Genomic DNA, 15,801 nt, shown 5'->3' with positions numbered 1-15,801 from the left:
CACATCAAGCAGGTATTTTCATGCTTTTGGATTTGACCAGATGCCATTCCATTTGCCTGGAATACTGTTTCATCCTTCCCAGGCTAAGAAAATCTCTTTTCCATTTATTTTTTTCCTTTGTGAATTTTTCTCAGACACCTCCAGGTAGACATTGAGTCCTGTTTCTTTTATGTTCTCTTGTATCTTGTACATACCTCTAATAGTTCTGTTGTCATACTGTATTGTAATTGGTGGTTTACCAGACTGTCTTCCCACTAAAGTATAAGCTCCTTAAGGGTAGGGGCATATTTACATGTGGACCTGTGGTTTCTAGAATAGTGTGTAGCATTTCCAATAGATATTTATTCAATGAATGAATTGTGGATTAATTTGAAATGCATAAAAATGTTTCTCTCTTTTTTTTCCCTAAAAGTGTTGAGGTCCTTAAAAGAGGCTCAGCTGCTAGGTTCTTTACTCTAATTCCTTTGTAGGCTTCTTATACCTTCTTGAGTAATCATTGTTAGGATGTTTCCAACTTATACTCTTGAATCACTCTAGAGTTCCAGTTATAGAAACTCAGAAAAGATATACAAGCCACAAAAGGGTAGTGATAAGGAAGGAAGGTAAGCTCCAAATATGGTTTTACTTTTTTTTTCTAATGGAAATAACATTTGGGTTTATTTTAAGAGTATAAGTTTTGATCACAAGGTACTGATTTAAAAATACCAGATAAATATTCTAATTTATTGCCTTACCAGTAGGTTGGCACTAAATATTAGGAAAGTGATATTTCGTTGGAATTTTTAGCCCTAATGTTTAATTCTTAAATAAGGCAATACAACACACTGGTACACTTTTCATGCAGTCACAGGTTTGGGAGCAGCTAAGAGGTGCTGTATAGTGGTCTCTTGATCAACACAGAACACATTACAGAGAACAGTTACTGAGCAGTTACTACCAGACCAGTACTGTTTTGGTTGCTTTTATTTATTAATTTATTCCATGAGGTACTCACTATTATTATCCTCATTTTGCAGATAGGGAAACTGAGGCATAGAGAAGTTAAGTAATTTGTTTGAAAGTATAGAAATTAAAAAAAAGTATAGAAATTAAGTGGTAGAACCAGGATTTGAGCCTATCTAGTTCAGTCTGTCATATGATATATGAGAAAAATAAGACCCATCAAGAATCTTTAATTAAAAGGGACCCAGTCCTACATTATTGACTTCTGGTAGTACATCAGCACTTTTTGATTTATCAGAGTGTGTATTGTAAACCAGTAGACCATGGAAATAGTCCTTTTCCACAGCCAGTGTTACCCTTATTGAGTGGCTATTCATAGCAAGAGAAATTTCTTTTTGAAAATTCTCCTTAATTCAGAATCAATGAAAAAAACCCCTCAAATAAAACACACATACCCACATATAACCACATGCACACTTGCAATGACCATTGTCAAAGTGAGTCCTTTGATCATCATTGTGGGGATATAGAACAGATCAGAAAATCTAACTACGCCCATATAAACAGTATAACAAGATGCAAGAATATACACAATTATTATTTGAGATTTGCTTTTAGAATTTCTAAAATTTAACTTCAATACGAAACTATTTTATGTCCAGTTTTTCTCTAGTTCTGATGTAAAGTTTGAATTCCCAAGTTCTTGGCCTCATTTTGGAAGCAGTGGACCCATATGGGACTGCACATGTTAAGTTGCTATGGTTGTGATTTGCAAGGCTCATGAAGAAAGCTATTTCACTGTTTTCTGTGGGGATTACAGGAATAATTGTCACACTGGTTTTTGTATCTTTAAATTAGAAGTTCTCGGTGGTGGTGGGCTATTCTTTTAGCAGCATGTTTCTGCTTATTGAAAAGCTTTGCTGAACACAATATACCCACTTTGCTATGTAAATAAAGACATTCTTGTTGGAATAATGAAGTTCATGGGATGCCTCTTCTGGTAGGCCTATCTGTCAATCTGTGTTTAGTTGACTTTCTCGGCCCACCCATTCTAATTACTGCTTTTCAGTCTCCTAGAATGGGGATCCGAGGAGGGGATTTGTTACAATTGGGTTATTTAAATGGAATTTTCCAAATATACAGTATCTCCTCCTCAGATCACAAATTCACTCCCCCATTCCTTCCTACTTGCTTTAGAAGCTCTTGGCAGGCTATTATTAACAACTGAAGGGCAGGTTTCAAGCACCCTCTATTTATGAAATAGTGAGGGCCAGTCGGTAAACTGCATGTGTTTGGGATTATTACACTTTATTTTAATTTCATTTTGACTGCTGCTGAGTTTAAGAGAGTGAATTCTTTTTATGGAGATAACTTCATGAATGCTGAATGGCGGATATGCTGTCAGTCATCTGGCCATTTTGGTGACCAAAGTTTGGCTTTATATAAGTCTTTTGACTTAATATAGTCATATTCTAAATATTTTGTATCATCCAATAACTTTATATAGAATCTATTTTTTGAAAAACATGTTAAAGTGTTAAATTGAAAGTATGAAGGAAAGTATTACTTGAGAAGTAGCAGACCTGTGATATTACTTGTGTTGTTTAGTAAGGCAATATGTATCTTTGCAATATCTCTGCTCTTGCCCTCTTGGCCAGTGACTCAGAGACAGATTTTCAAAAGCTAAGAATATGGTCTATGTCACATCGGCACAGATATCTCTACATGTCTTCTTTGATATGAAAGCCTTCTGTCTCCTATTGTGACTTATTTATAAAGGAAACACTGGAGGCAAAATTTCTTGCTTTGTAAAATGAATGGTTCTTTTCTACTCTCTCTTCTAAATGGTTGCAAACTTTATACATGGTTTATAATCCCTTTAAGCAGTCATTTTAGCCTAATATTTTCCTTTCCCAATCTACCTTTCTTGGCCATTCTTAAATCTATTACTGCCTGAATTTCTCAATACCCACTCAAGTCAGTTCCTCATAGACTGGCTTCCATTCCCACTTCCCTCTCTGAGGTCACTGATGGTCTCCTCTTTGGCAAATCCAGTGAATATTTCTCTATATTCATGTCCTTCTAATGTTTCCATCATTTCATGTCATTGATCATTTCTCCATGGCCCTTGTGTTCCACTTAGAACTGCCCTTGTGTGCTTTTCAAATCACAAGCAAACGTGGATAGGTTAAACTTGTCATACAAAATTTGTTGCTAGAAGCTCTTCAACTCCAGAAATATAATGTATTCACATTTGTTTTTCAGAAAATCTCTCCTGAAAATATAGATGTTCCAGGTAGCTATTGGTGATAACTCCTATGAATTATTATTAGGATAATTAGGATTATTTTATCATATACTTTTAGCAAAGCTGGCAAATTCATTCTATACTCTCTCTCTTTTATTTTTTTTATTTTTTTTTCTCTTTTATTTTTAAGGGCCATTAATGACACATCACAAATGGTTCTTAGCTGTGTGTTATGTTTAATTTTAAAAGATTTTCTCTGCTTGATGTCTCTGGAGGTTTTTGAAAACTAACACTACAGAGAAATTTGTTTGGCAGCTTTCACATGTAAGCTGTTATCATCCTGGTATATATTTAAAAAGTTTTTCTTAACTTTTATCAGTGTATACTAGTAAGAATTTTTGTTATGTTCATAGTGGTACTGTAATTTCCTTGGCTCTGTATTATTTTATTTCATCAGAATGGAGTAGCAAAATTTTAAAATGAATTTTGTCAAAAGAACTAGAGTTTTCCATATGTTAAGTTTTAAATAAATTATAATTTAAAGTCCTCCCTTTATATGCATTAATTCATTTTAATTAGTCTCTCCTTTGTGAATACTTGGTCAGACTTTTATAGATTTCCTTAAGAAAATTGTGTTTATAATTTTTAACAGAATATTATGTGTTTTTAGGATCTTATGATGTAAAAGAAGTCATGAATCAAACTCTTTTGTATTTATACTTCATGCTTAGGGACTATAAGCATATAAGTTAATGTCCAGGTACATACTTCAAGATTTAGGTTTTAAGTTTCTAAATTAACATTTTAAAAGAGGGCTTTCAGAATGTCCTTCCATACCTGAAGAAATGTCCCTTCTATTGTGATAGGCAACAAAACTATTTCCAAATGAATTTTTCATATGGAAATTTAATTATTCACATTTTGATGGGTTGTTTTGGAAATAAAATCTTTCCCATAGTAAGAAGCAAACATTGTAAGTCCAGAACAATATACTAAGGGCTTTGGGGCTATCTTATCAGAGCAGCCAAGGACCTAAGATTTGGTTGTTTTGTTTTGTTTTTCCTGGTAAGATAGTTAATGGACTGCCATTGCTCTTTTCATTGCCGGGATTATTGTGACCTGAATTAGGAAGCCTTTTGTGCTTTTACCCTTTAATTTAATTAGATAATGATTTTGTGGTCAGGAGTTCCCTGGAGATAACAAATTTATTGACACTGTAAATCAACCTCTGGATGCAATTTCATGCTGTTCATTTCACTGCTGGTGGACAGCAAGAGTCCATATAGAGTATGGGACAAATGTTAATTCTGCCAAAGATTAAGTTCGTAGTGATCTAGGCCTATCTTGAAACAAATGGTGGAAAGGTTGGGATAGGAGGCTAAATCCATGAAGTCCTGCCGAGATACCTTGTATTTTATACAATTAAATATGTTAAGATATTGGGTAGCTGGAATATTGCAATAAAATGAGTCAAATGAATTTCTTGTTTTTTTTTCAGTGCATAAATAAGTTATATTTACACTATATTGTAGTATATTATGTGTAATAGATTATGTCTTAGAAAAAACAATGTACCTATCTTATTATTATTATTATTATTTTATGTCTTAGCTAGGTTTTTTTATTTAAAAAAAAAAAAAGATACCAAATTCAAATGGACTCTTCAGAGTTAAGGTTTAGAATCAGAGCTTTCTAAGAGGTCACCCGAGGTGAGGCAGAGAACTGTGCTTCCCCTGGTGGGGGCCAGCTAACAAACACTTCTAGACCAGGCCTGGGTGTCTGCTCACAGCAGAAGGGGCCCAGGTGATCACTGCCCCACTGGGCACAGCATACACCCCTGAGGACTCAAAACTCATTACCCATTGAACATCCTGTGAAGCTTCTCCAGGCCACGGACGTCAGGGAGAGAGGGGCAGCTTGAAGTACCTGAGTCCTCCCTGCTGACGCCCCTTCCCTGGCTCTGTGGTTGAAGGTACTTTTAAAGGTACTTTACTGCTAAAAATGCTAACCATCATCTGAGCTTTCAGTGAGTCAGAATCCTTTTGCTGGTGGAGGGTCTTGCCTCATTGTTGATGGCTGCTGACTGATCTGGGTGGTGTCTGCTGAAGGTCAAGGTGGCTGTGATGATTTCTTAAAATAAGACAATAATGAGGTTTGCTGCATTAGTTGACTCTTCTGGTCATGAACAATTTCTCTGGAACATGTGATGCTATTTGATAGCATTTTACCCACAGGAGAATGTTTTTCACGATTGGAGTTGATTCTTTCAAACCCTGCAACTGCTTTATCTGCTAAATCTGTATAATATTCTAAATCCTTTTTGTTGTCATTTCAACAATCTTCCCAGCATCCTCATCAGGGGTAGATTCCATGTCAAGAAACCACTTTCTTTGCTCAGTGTTTGAAGCAACAACTCATTTGTTCAAGTTTTACTCTGAGATTGCAGCAGTTTGCTCTTTCCTTCAGGCTCCACTTCTAATTCTAGTTCTCTAGCTTCCCCCACCACATCTGCAGTTACCTCGTCTACTGAAGTCTTGAGCTCTTCAAAGTCATCCATGGGGGTTTGGAACCAGCTTCTACCAAACTATTGTTAATGTTGGTATTTTGACCCCTTCCCATGAATCATGAATGTTCATAATGGCATCTAGAATGGTGAATCTTTTCCAGAAGGTTTTTAATTTGTGTTGCTCAGATCCATTTGAAGAATCAGTATCTATGGAAGCTATAATTTTATGAAATGTATTTTTTAATTAATAAGATTTGAAAGTCAGAGTTACTCCTTGATCCATGGGCTGAAGAATGGGTATAGTGCTAGTAGACATGGAAATGTAATGTCATTGTCCATCCTCATTAGAGCTCTTGGTGCATTGTCCAAGAGCAGTCATAATTTTAAATAAATTTTTATTTCTGAGCAACAGGTCTCAACAGTAGGCTTAAAATATTCAGTAAACCATGTTGTATATGGATGTGCTGTCATCCAAGATTTATTGTTCTATTTACAGAGCACAGGCAGAGTAGATTTTGCATAATTTTTTGCATAATTTTTAAGAGCCTCGGATTGAGCATTGGCTTCAACTTAAAATCACCAGCTGCTTTAGCACCTATCAAGAAACTCAGCTTGACCTTTGAAACTTTGAACCAGGCATTGATTTCTCTTCTTTAGCTGTGAAAGTACTAGATAGGATCTTCTTTCAGTAGAAGGCTGTTTCATTTACATGGAAAATCTGTTGTTCATTGTAGCCACCTTCATTAATTATCTTAGCCTGATCTTCTGGATAACTTGCTGCAGCTTCTACATCAACACTTGATGTTTCATCTTGCATGCTTATGTGATAGAGACAGCTTCTTTCCTTAGACCCCATGAATAAACCTCTGATAGCTTCCAACTTTTCTTCTGCAGCTTCCTCACCTCTCTCAGCCTTCACAGAATTGAAGAGAGTTAGGGTGCCTGGTCTGGATTAGGCTCTGGTTTAAGAGAATATTGTGACTGGTTTGATCTTCTATCCAGACCACTCAAACTTTCTTCATATCAGCAATGAGACTCTTGTGCTTTCTTGCCATTTGTGTGTTCATTGGAGCAGCACTTTTAATTTCTTTCAAGAACTTTTCCTTTGCACTCACAACTCAGCTAACTGGTGCAAGAGGCCTAGCTTTCCACCTATGTTGGCTTTTGACATGTCTTCCTTTCTATGCTTAATCATTTCTAGCCTTTGATTTTAAATGAGAGATGTGTGACTCTTCCTTTCACTTGAATGCTTAAAGGCCATTGCAGGATTCTTAATTGGCCTAATTTCTGTATTGTTGTGTTTTAGGGAATAGGGAGACCTGAGGAAAGGAACAGAGACAAGGAGGAATGGTTGGTTAATGGAACAGTCAGAACAGACACAACATTTATCAGTTATTTCACTATCTTACATGGGTGTGGTACATGGCACCCCAAAACAGCTATAATAGTAACATCTGAGATCACTGCTAACAGATCACTGTAACAAATATAAGAATAAAGAAAAATTTTGAAATGTTACGAGAACTACCAAAATGTGACAAAGAGACACAAAGTGGGCAAATGCTTTTGGGAAAATGGTGCTGATAGATTTGCTCAATGCAAAATTACCACAAAACTTCAATTTGTAGAGAATGCAGTATCTATGAAGTGAAATAAAATAAGGTATTCCTATACATTTTTAACTGGCAGAAAGGCTAGTGTGCCGAAGTGAGAAGTGATAGGAGTTGAGTTTGGAAAGCAAGGCAGGGGACAAATAACAAAGTGCCTTTCAAGCCACATAAGTAAATTGAATTTTTTTCTGACTTTGATGGGAAGCCAGTCTTTGTGAAGCTCATGTTGGCTATTACCTAAAAACTTTAACCAAAGGGGGTTCATCTATTAAGAATGTATTCAGCTCTTGGGGTGCCTGGGTGGCTCAGTTGGTTAAGTTCTGTCTTTGGCTGGGTTCATGATCCCAGGGTCCTGGGACTGAGCCCCAAATTGGGCTCCCACTCAGTGAGGAGTCTGTTTCTCCCTCTCCCTCTGCCTCATTCCCTGCTGTGCATACTCTCTCTCATTCACTCTCAAATAAATAAATAAAATCTGAAGAGAGAAAGAATGCATTCAGCTCTTAACCAGAGGAAACAAACTGAGGGTTTCTGGAGGGGAGGGGAATGGGGGCATGGGGTAACTGGGTGCTGGGCATTAAGAAGGACACGTGATGTAATGAGCACTGGGTGTTAAATGCAACTGATATATCACTGATCTCTACATCCGAAACTAATAATAATACATTATATGTTAATTAATTGAATTTAAATAAAAAAATAAAAGTGTTAAAAAAGATAATTTATAGGTTTAAATGCTTAACTTAGAGGACAGGGAAGGAAGTCAGTGACAATGGTAACTAGATTTACTGTGGTGATCACTTTGTATTGTATGCAAATGTAGAATTAATGTAGAATTACTATATTGCACACCTGAAACTAATATAATGTTATATATCAACTTTACTTCATTATAAATCCATCATAGAATAAAATAAAAATTTTTTTGATCCTAGGAGTTTCAGAAAAATATCAAAATATCACTGCATGACATATTTTAAAAAAATAAATAATAAATTTTATTATCATAAAAAATGCTTTCAACTGAAAACAACAGAGAACCCTATAAACAATGGCTAAAATAAGACAAGAGTTTTATTTGCCTTATGCAATAAGAACACTGACCGTGCCTTGCCAGTCCAAATCTGTTCAATAATATCAGCAAGGATCTAGGCTTATTCCACTTTCCTGTGCCCTACCCTTAGGATGTGGCTTTTATCTCTCAGTTGCAATATGGTTGTTTCATGTTTGGATACCATGACCATAGTCTTGGTAGGAAGAGAAGAGCAAAGTGTGGAAAGTGTGTGGTTATTAGTCTGCTCTTTCTGAAAGCTCTTTTGGAAGTTCTGCTTAGGATTATTCTGATTACTTCTCCTTGACTAGAACTGGGTCAAATGGTTACCTTTAAGAATGAGAGCATCTCAGAAGCCAAATACTGAGCTGCTTTACTCTGTATCCCTGAACAGAATCAGGGTTCCATTAGTAAGAAAGAAGGGGGGAATGGATACTGCATAGACAACTAGCAGTGTCTGCCACTGGGGTAAAGACTGCAAACAAGGGGTCACATTTGTAGGCTATTTTAGGAACCATGTAAAGATGATAGAACTTAGACTAAGGTAATAGACAATAGTAGTAAGAAATCATCAGATTTATGATATTAAAAAAAAGAGAGGGAACAAGATCTTAATAATGCATTTGTTATTATTAAATAGAGATGGTTTCCACATTTTTATCCTGCTTCCCAGGTGAAAAATGGTAATATTTACTGAGATGTGAAGTGAAGACTTGGGAGGAGCAGATTTGGGAGGAAAAGAAATCTAGAATCTAATTTAGGTACAGATGTCACCATTGCCTTCATTGACATTAGTCAGAGGCAGAAGCACTTTCACTGAGTAGTCAGCAGACCTGCTGTGGTAGATTATTTAGAGATAAGGCTAGTGATGGACATAACTTGAACTTTTCAAACTCCTTAATCCATCACCTCATGCAAAGCAGCCGCCAGCTGTAACAAAGAAGTCAGTTTGAAACTTGGGACCTTCAATCAAATGAATTCTCTGACATAATTATGGTTTTGGTGTAACTGGCCTTTTTAAGTAAGAAATACTCTCTTGGACTTGGGAGCTGGGTGATTTTATCTTAATTAGGTAGGTTCCTGTGCTTTGAAAGAAACTGTACGAGAAAATGAATGTGGTAGGGGAATACGCATGGATGCAAAAGCTAAAGGAATGGGTATTTTCACTTTAAAGAGCACTTAAAAGCGGATAATTAAAATGTGAAATAGTGGAATGAAACTGAAATTAATCCTTTTGGATGCTGCTTCCATCATATTGTTATGGTACCACAGTGCTGTTAGGATTATTAACATATAATGGCTTATTAACATATAATGATTCTTAATCCTGAGTCAAGTCGGGATTTCTTGGCCTACTTTTAAAAATCCTCCAGGGTATGGCTCCATGTGACCATATTTCTCACTTTGTACTACTAGTGTCTGGAAGGTGGTCCTCCTGTTTCTGTTTAGTGTAGCCCCTGTAGCTGTACCCATTGATGGATCGGTTGCTCTTCCCACCCACTGATGGATCGGTGGGTACAACTACAGGGGCTAGACTGTAGATGAAGGCTATTCCATGTTTTATACAGACCTCATGTGACCTGTAGATTTATCAGCAGTTTTAGCACCATCATCAGATCAGGATTTAACATTAAGTCTTATTGTGTCTATCAAATCACTGTGATGTACACTTCAGCTATCTTACAACTTTACTTGTCAATTACACCTTGCTAAAGCTGAAATTAAAAAAAAAAAAAAAGAATGAAGTCCTTTTGCCTACCAGACCCCAAGACCTGGGACACCTAGACAAGCCCTCCGAAGTTCTTTAATTATCCCTCGTATCACATCATTGCACGTGCACTGAGTTTCTACCTCTACCCCATGCCCTACACCAGCCAGTTATTTTGCATGATACTATTGTTTCCTTTGAGGATTGAAGACGCTGCTCTGCTCTCCAATCCACATAGTTCTTCCTACTCTTGTTACCTTGGGGGGTTGTATTATTTAGTCTCAGTTACTGGCGTTTTTCTCCCCTGTGATAAATGCAGACGTCTCCCAGAACCACACACAATTCCCGATGACTCTCACAGAACTGCCGCAGACTCTTGTCACCGTGTCTTGTCTTGTGGATCAATTTTAGTTCTGAGGTTTGCCTGAATGATATGTAAGTTTATTTTGCTCTTGCACTCTGTGTTGCAAACTCATTTTTAGGTTTTGTAGTATCTCTCTTCTCCCACCTCCTGAACTACTGTTGCTGTTCCCACCTGGCTGATCTTCTCACATGATGTGACCATTCTCTCCTCTGTAATTTTTCTTTTTCTTGCTATTCACCTGACTTGGAAAGGGCTTCTTTTTTTCTCTGTTTTAGATCCTACCTACCTGACAAGATACAGCTCCAGTTCTAGTTTTTAAACCTCAATCAATTTCTAGTTCCAATGTATTGCCTTTTCATCTGACTTCTAATAGGTGAGCACTTTGATTATGGACCCATTTTTAAAATGTTTCCTGAGTATATACGTATCTCTATTACTTAATAATGAGCTCTTGTGGCCATAAAATAAAATGCATGTTTACATGACTTGACTTGAGGTAAAACTTCCCAAGTGGAATTTTGAATTTTCTCTCTCCAGGCCGGATCTTACCCGGTATCTGTACTTTCCCTCTCCACCACCTTACATGTCTGTTGAAAAAGGTACTATTGTAATCTTCGTGATTTTTAGTTGGGTAATGGTTTCTTAGATATGACACCAAAACGCAAGCAATAAAAGAAAAAATAAATCAACTGGACATCATCAAAATTAAAAACTTGTGTGCTTCAAAGGACACCATCAAAAAGTGAGGCAATCCACAGAATGGGAGAATTTTTTTTGCAAATCATATCTGATAAGGACTTGTATCTAAAACACATAAAAGATGCTTATAATTCAATAATTAAAAGACAAGTAACACAACTGAAAAGTTTTGACTAAACATTTCTTCAAAGCAGGGATACAAATGGCATATGAAGGGATGCTCAACGTCATTAGTCATCAGGGAAATGCAAATCAAAACCACAATAAGACACAGCTTTACCCACTTACCACTGAAACGGCTATATGTAATAAAAAGAGATAATAACAAGTGTTGGCAAGAATTTGGAGAATTTGAAACCCTCATAAACTAGTAGTGGGAATGTAACATGGCACAGCTGCTTAGAAAACAGTTTGGCAGTTTCTCAAATGTTTAAACATAGAGTTACCATATGATCCAGAAATTCTACTCCTAGGTATATATCTATGAGAAATATTTTCATAGAAACAACTGTTCATGAATGTTCTTAGCAGCATTAATCATATTAGCCAAAAAGTGGAAACAGCCTCAGTGTCCATCAACTGATGAATGGACAAATAAAATGTGATATATCTATACAACAGAATATTATTTGACAATAAGAAGAATTGAAATACTGATTTAAGCTAAAGCATAGATTAACATTGAAAACATGATGCTAAATGAAAGAAGCCATTCACAAAGGACCAAATATTGTATGGTTCCGTTTACATGAAATGTTTAGAATAGGCAACTCTATAGCAGCAGGAAATAGTGGTTGCCTAGCACTGGGGAAGACCATGGGTGATTAGAAGGGTGATGGCTAAAGAGTATGGAGTTTCTTTTTGGGGTAATAAAAATGTTCTAAAATTGGCTGTGGTGATGGGTGTACAACCTGTTAACACCATTAAAAGCAACTGAATTTTACACTTTAAAATGGTGAATTGTATTGTATGTGAATTATATTTTAATAATACTGTTTTACAAAGAACAAAAACAAAACCTCCACTCTGCTGTTAAAGGGATTCAGTCATTCCCCACCAAGGAAGAAAAGATACCGCTAGATCTTTCTCTGTGGTGGATGCTGAGATGAGTACTCAGGACCACACTTGAAAGTCAGAAAGATTTTTTTCTCCCAGCTGCTCAGGGTATCAGATTGCTGGTGGCCCAGAGCAAAAGTCTCTCTCTGGGAATTGCTTCACTTGATGAAACTACTTCTTTAAGGTTGCACCTCATCCCAAGCATCCTAGTCCACATCCCATGATGGAGCAAGGTGGGAGGTGGGAGTCTAAAGGCCAGATGCCCCTGCCATCATTGAGGACACATCTGAAGGGTCATCTCAGTTCCAGAGCTACTCCCGGGATCAACTGGAATGGTGTCACACCTCAGTTTTCCTTACTCTTTTACAGTACTGTTCTAAATAACATTCCTCAATATACCTTCTCCATACAAATCTCCATCTCAGAGTCTGCTTCCCAAGGACTTCAACTTAAAAACACCAATATTGAATTACTATGACTTATTCTTATCTTCTTTAATATAGGTGGTCCTTGTCAGTTCAGTTACTTAGTAGGGACTCAAAATGCTTGATGAATTCTTCTTCAGAGATTGACTTGTTTACTATCTATGTAGAGAATTAATTTATAGACAATGGCCGTTGGTCTTCTACTTGATCCCTGAAAGTGGCTATTTCTGAAGGTTGAGTTGTCTGACCTCTGGTTTTGTTCTGTACTTTTGGCAAACTCAGCCATTTCCTTTTTTTTTTTTTAATTTTTATTTATTTATGATAGTCACACACACAGAGAGAGAGAGAGAGAGAGAGAGAGGCAGAGACAGAGGCAGAAGGAGAAGCAGGCTCCATGCACCGGGAGCCCGACGTGGGATTCGATCCCGGGTCTCCAGATCGCGCCCTGGGCCAAAGGCAGGCGCTAAACCACTGCGCCACCCAGGGATCCCAAACTCCGCCATTTCCACAACTTCAGTTACCAAATAAATCTTCCTCCTGGTGAATGTCATATCCTTGCCAGGCTGCTAGACATCTCCACTTGCCTGTCTTGTGTATTCCTAATAAGATTGAATGCTAGTCTGTGCTGTGCCTACAGGTTGGGAGAATTAAGGGTGGTGGTGAGGGGTGGAGGTGAAACTTTCTGAGTGATCCCCTTAGGACTCTAAGAACAGAGAAGGATGTAAGTAAAATGTGAAATGTATCTGGAAGCTTGTGCGGAGGCTGCCAAAGAGTGGCAATGAAGGCATGCTGAATGAATTATAGAAGAGCTAGCCAGGACTTGCAATTAGGACTGAGAGGTAGACACATTGTAATCAGAGCAGTTAGAAATTGTGGCTTGCAGCTTGAGCACTTCCTTAGAAGCAGCCAGGAGTATTTATCTCTAGAAGTGTCAGCTGTGGTAGATGTTACCACAACCTCTGACTCAATAAACTAAAACCCATTGTCCTATTTTAAGTTGATACTCTCAAAATATGCATTTATCAATTACTGGCCCCATTCTTTTTCTGGTTATTCATCCTTGAAAAATTCAAGAAATCTTTTGTCTCTTTCAAAGACATTGTTCCTCATATCCAGAAAAATCTCACTATTTTTGTGAATCTCATTCTTTCTCCTATTCAGCAGAACTGAATTATAGTGACCGCTGCTTTATTGTGTATAACCAATTTCCAGGATTCATTAAACATTTATTTATTTTAGAATTATGTTTCTTTTCCCACCTCCCCTCCCAAAATTATGTTTCTTTTAAAAAAGGTTATTTATTTATTTGAGAGAGTGTGTGCAGGGGGAGAGGCAGAGGGAGAAGCAGACTTCCTGCTGAGCAGGGAGCCTGATGTGGGGCTCGATGCCAGTACTTCAGGATCATGACCTGAACTGAAGGCAGACGCTTAACCGACAGGCCACCCAGATGCCCCAATTACATAGTTATTTATTAGCATTTGCCATATATCAGAAAATACTGGAAAACATTCTTCATAATGAAAAATAACATATATCTATCTCAGCTCATAGTCTAAAGAAGAAATAGATGTTAATGAAATAATTTTATAAATCAATGTAAAATTGCTACTGTGACTAGTACCATGTAGCAGAGATATGTCTTAACAGAGAGATTTTGATCAGGAAGAGGTTCTTGAGGATATGAAGATATGAAGATATATCTGTATGACATGATAAATAGGCATTAATTAGACAAAGAAGAGGGGGAAGGATATTCTCATCAGAGGGATAGTTTGTGAAAAGAACCTTGGTAAGAGGTAACATGACACAATGAAGGAATTAAAGGAGGAAGGCATGGCCAGGGCATTGAAAGTGTAGGAGCTGTTGCTTGACAATAAGAGGAAAGGAACACATAAGCCACATAAAGCATTTTGTCTCTATTCCAGGAGCACCACTAATGTTCCTACATTGAGATGTGACATGCCTGGTGTTCATAATGAACAGATCACTAGCTGCTGTGTGAGACTGGATTGGGGAGGCTGGTGAGGGTGGATGGAGATAGAGCACTTAGCAGACGACTGTAATCATACATATGAGAGACGAGGGTGTCATGGCATTTTTTGGCTGTGGTGGAGATAGGAAGGCACAGACATATTTGAAAGACATTTAAGAGGTTATGATTTTTGTGATGGATTCAGGGAGAGAGAGGAAAGCATCAAAAATGATTTTGAGGTATCTGGCTTTTTCCACAGGATAAATTATGGTAGCATTTATGACATAGGGAACACTGGAGATGAAGCTTAGATTTTTTTGGGGAAGATTATGAGGTAACTTTGGATATGCTGGATTTAAAGTGCTTTCAAAACTTCCAAAAGATGGTGGTTAAGGAGAGATGCTGGTTAAATGGGCAGCTGGATAGGCAAATCTAGACAAGTGTGGGCTTGGCATGGAAGAGGCTCATTAGGCTATGGGGGATAACTGACACTGTAGTGTATTTCTGCTTAGGGAGAGAGCAGAGTGAGGACAGGAGACAGCCTAAAACTGAGACTTGAGGAACTCTAAGACCTAATGGCAAGGCAGAAGGCAGAGAAAAAGAGTTATCAAAGCAGAAGAAAAACCAGGAATGCCTTCAATCACAGAACTCGGGGAGAGCACACTGTGTGGTAAGCAAGACAAAAAAGATCTCTAGTTGGAGAGAAAACGTCATTTGTGTCCAGACTTATGAACAATATTGATGATCTTATTTAGAGCTGTTTTGTTGAAAGGATGAGACCAAAAACAGATAAGAGGTTTGAAGAATGGGTTGTTGTTGTTGAAGTATGTGAACTATGTGAACTCTCTTGAGTTATGCATGTATGAGAAGAGAGAGATAGGGCTTCCAATGAAGAGCAATGAAGGGTAAATGAGGGATTTCTTTCTTTCTTTTTTCCTTTTTTCAATGGCGGAGAGAGTTTCGACATAGTAGCATGAAACAGTTTGAGAAATACAAACAGAAAGTATCTGAAACAGGAAGGATGGTTTATGTAGTTGTTAAAATGAATAAGTGAATAAAATGAATATAGCAGATCTGTACATACTAAAAGGAAACAATCTGTGATATATATATATACACACATATATATGTGTGTGTATGTATTTTTTTTTCTTTTCAGGAACTGGTATTTATTATCAAAGTCATTTTCCATGTCAACAAGATGCCACAACTATAAAAAATAT

The 15,801-nt window shown here is 37.2% G+C and overlaps 1 pseudogene; it reads right to left on the bottom strand.

Annotated features, from left to right (window-relative positions):
* Positions 1-5,209: 5,209 nt before the first annotated feature.
* Positions 5,210-6,957, bottom strand: LOC112654886 (tigger transposable element-derived protein 1-like; annotated as a pseudogene).
* Positions 6,958-15,801: the final 8,844 nt, after the last annotated feature.

Source organism: Canis lupus, chromosome 15, assembly GCF_003254725.2.
Source record: "Canis lupus dingo isolate Sandy chromosome 15, ASM325472v2, whole genome shotgun sequence".
NCBI classification, from domain to species: domain Eukaryota; kingdom Metazoa; phylum Chordata; class Mammalia; order Carnivora; family Canidae; genus Canis; species Canis lupus.
The sequence above is the reverse complement of the archived record's forward strand: the minus strand, read 5'-3'. Positions and strand labels throughout refer to the sequence as shown.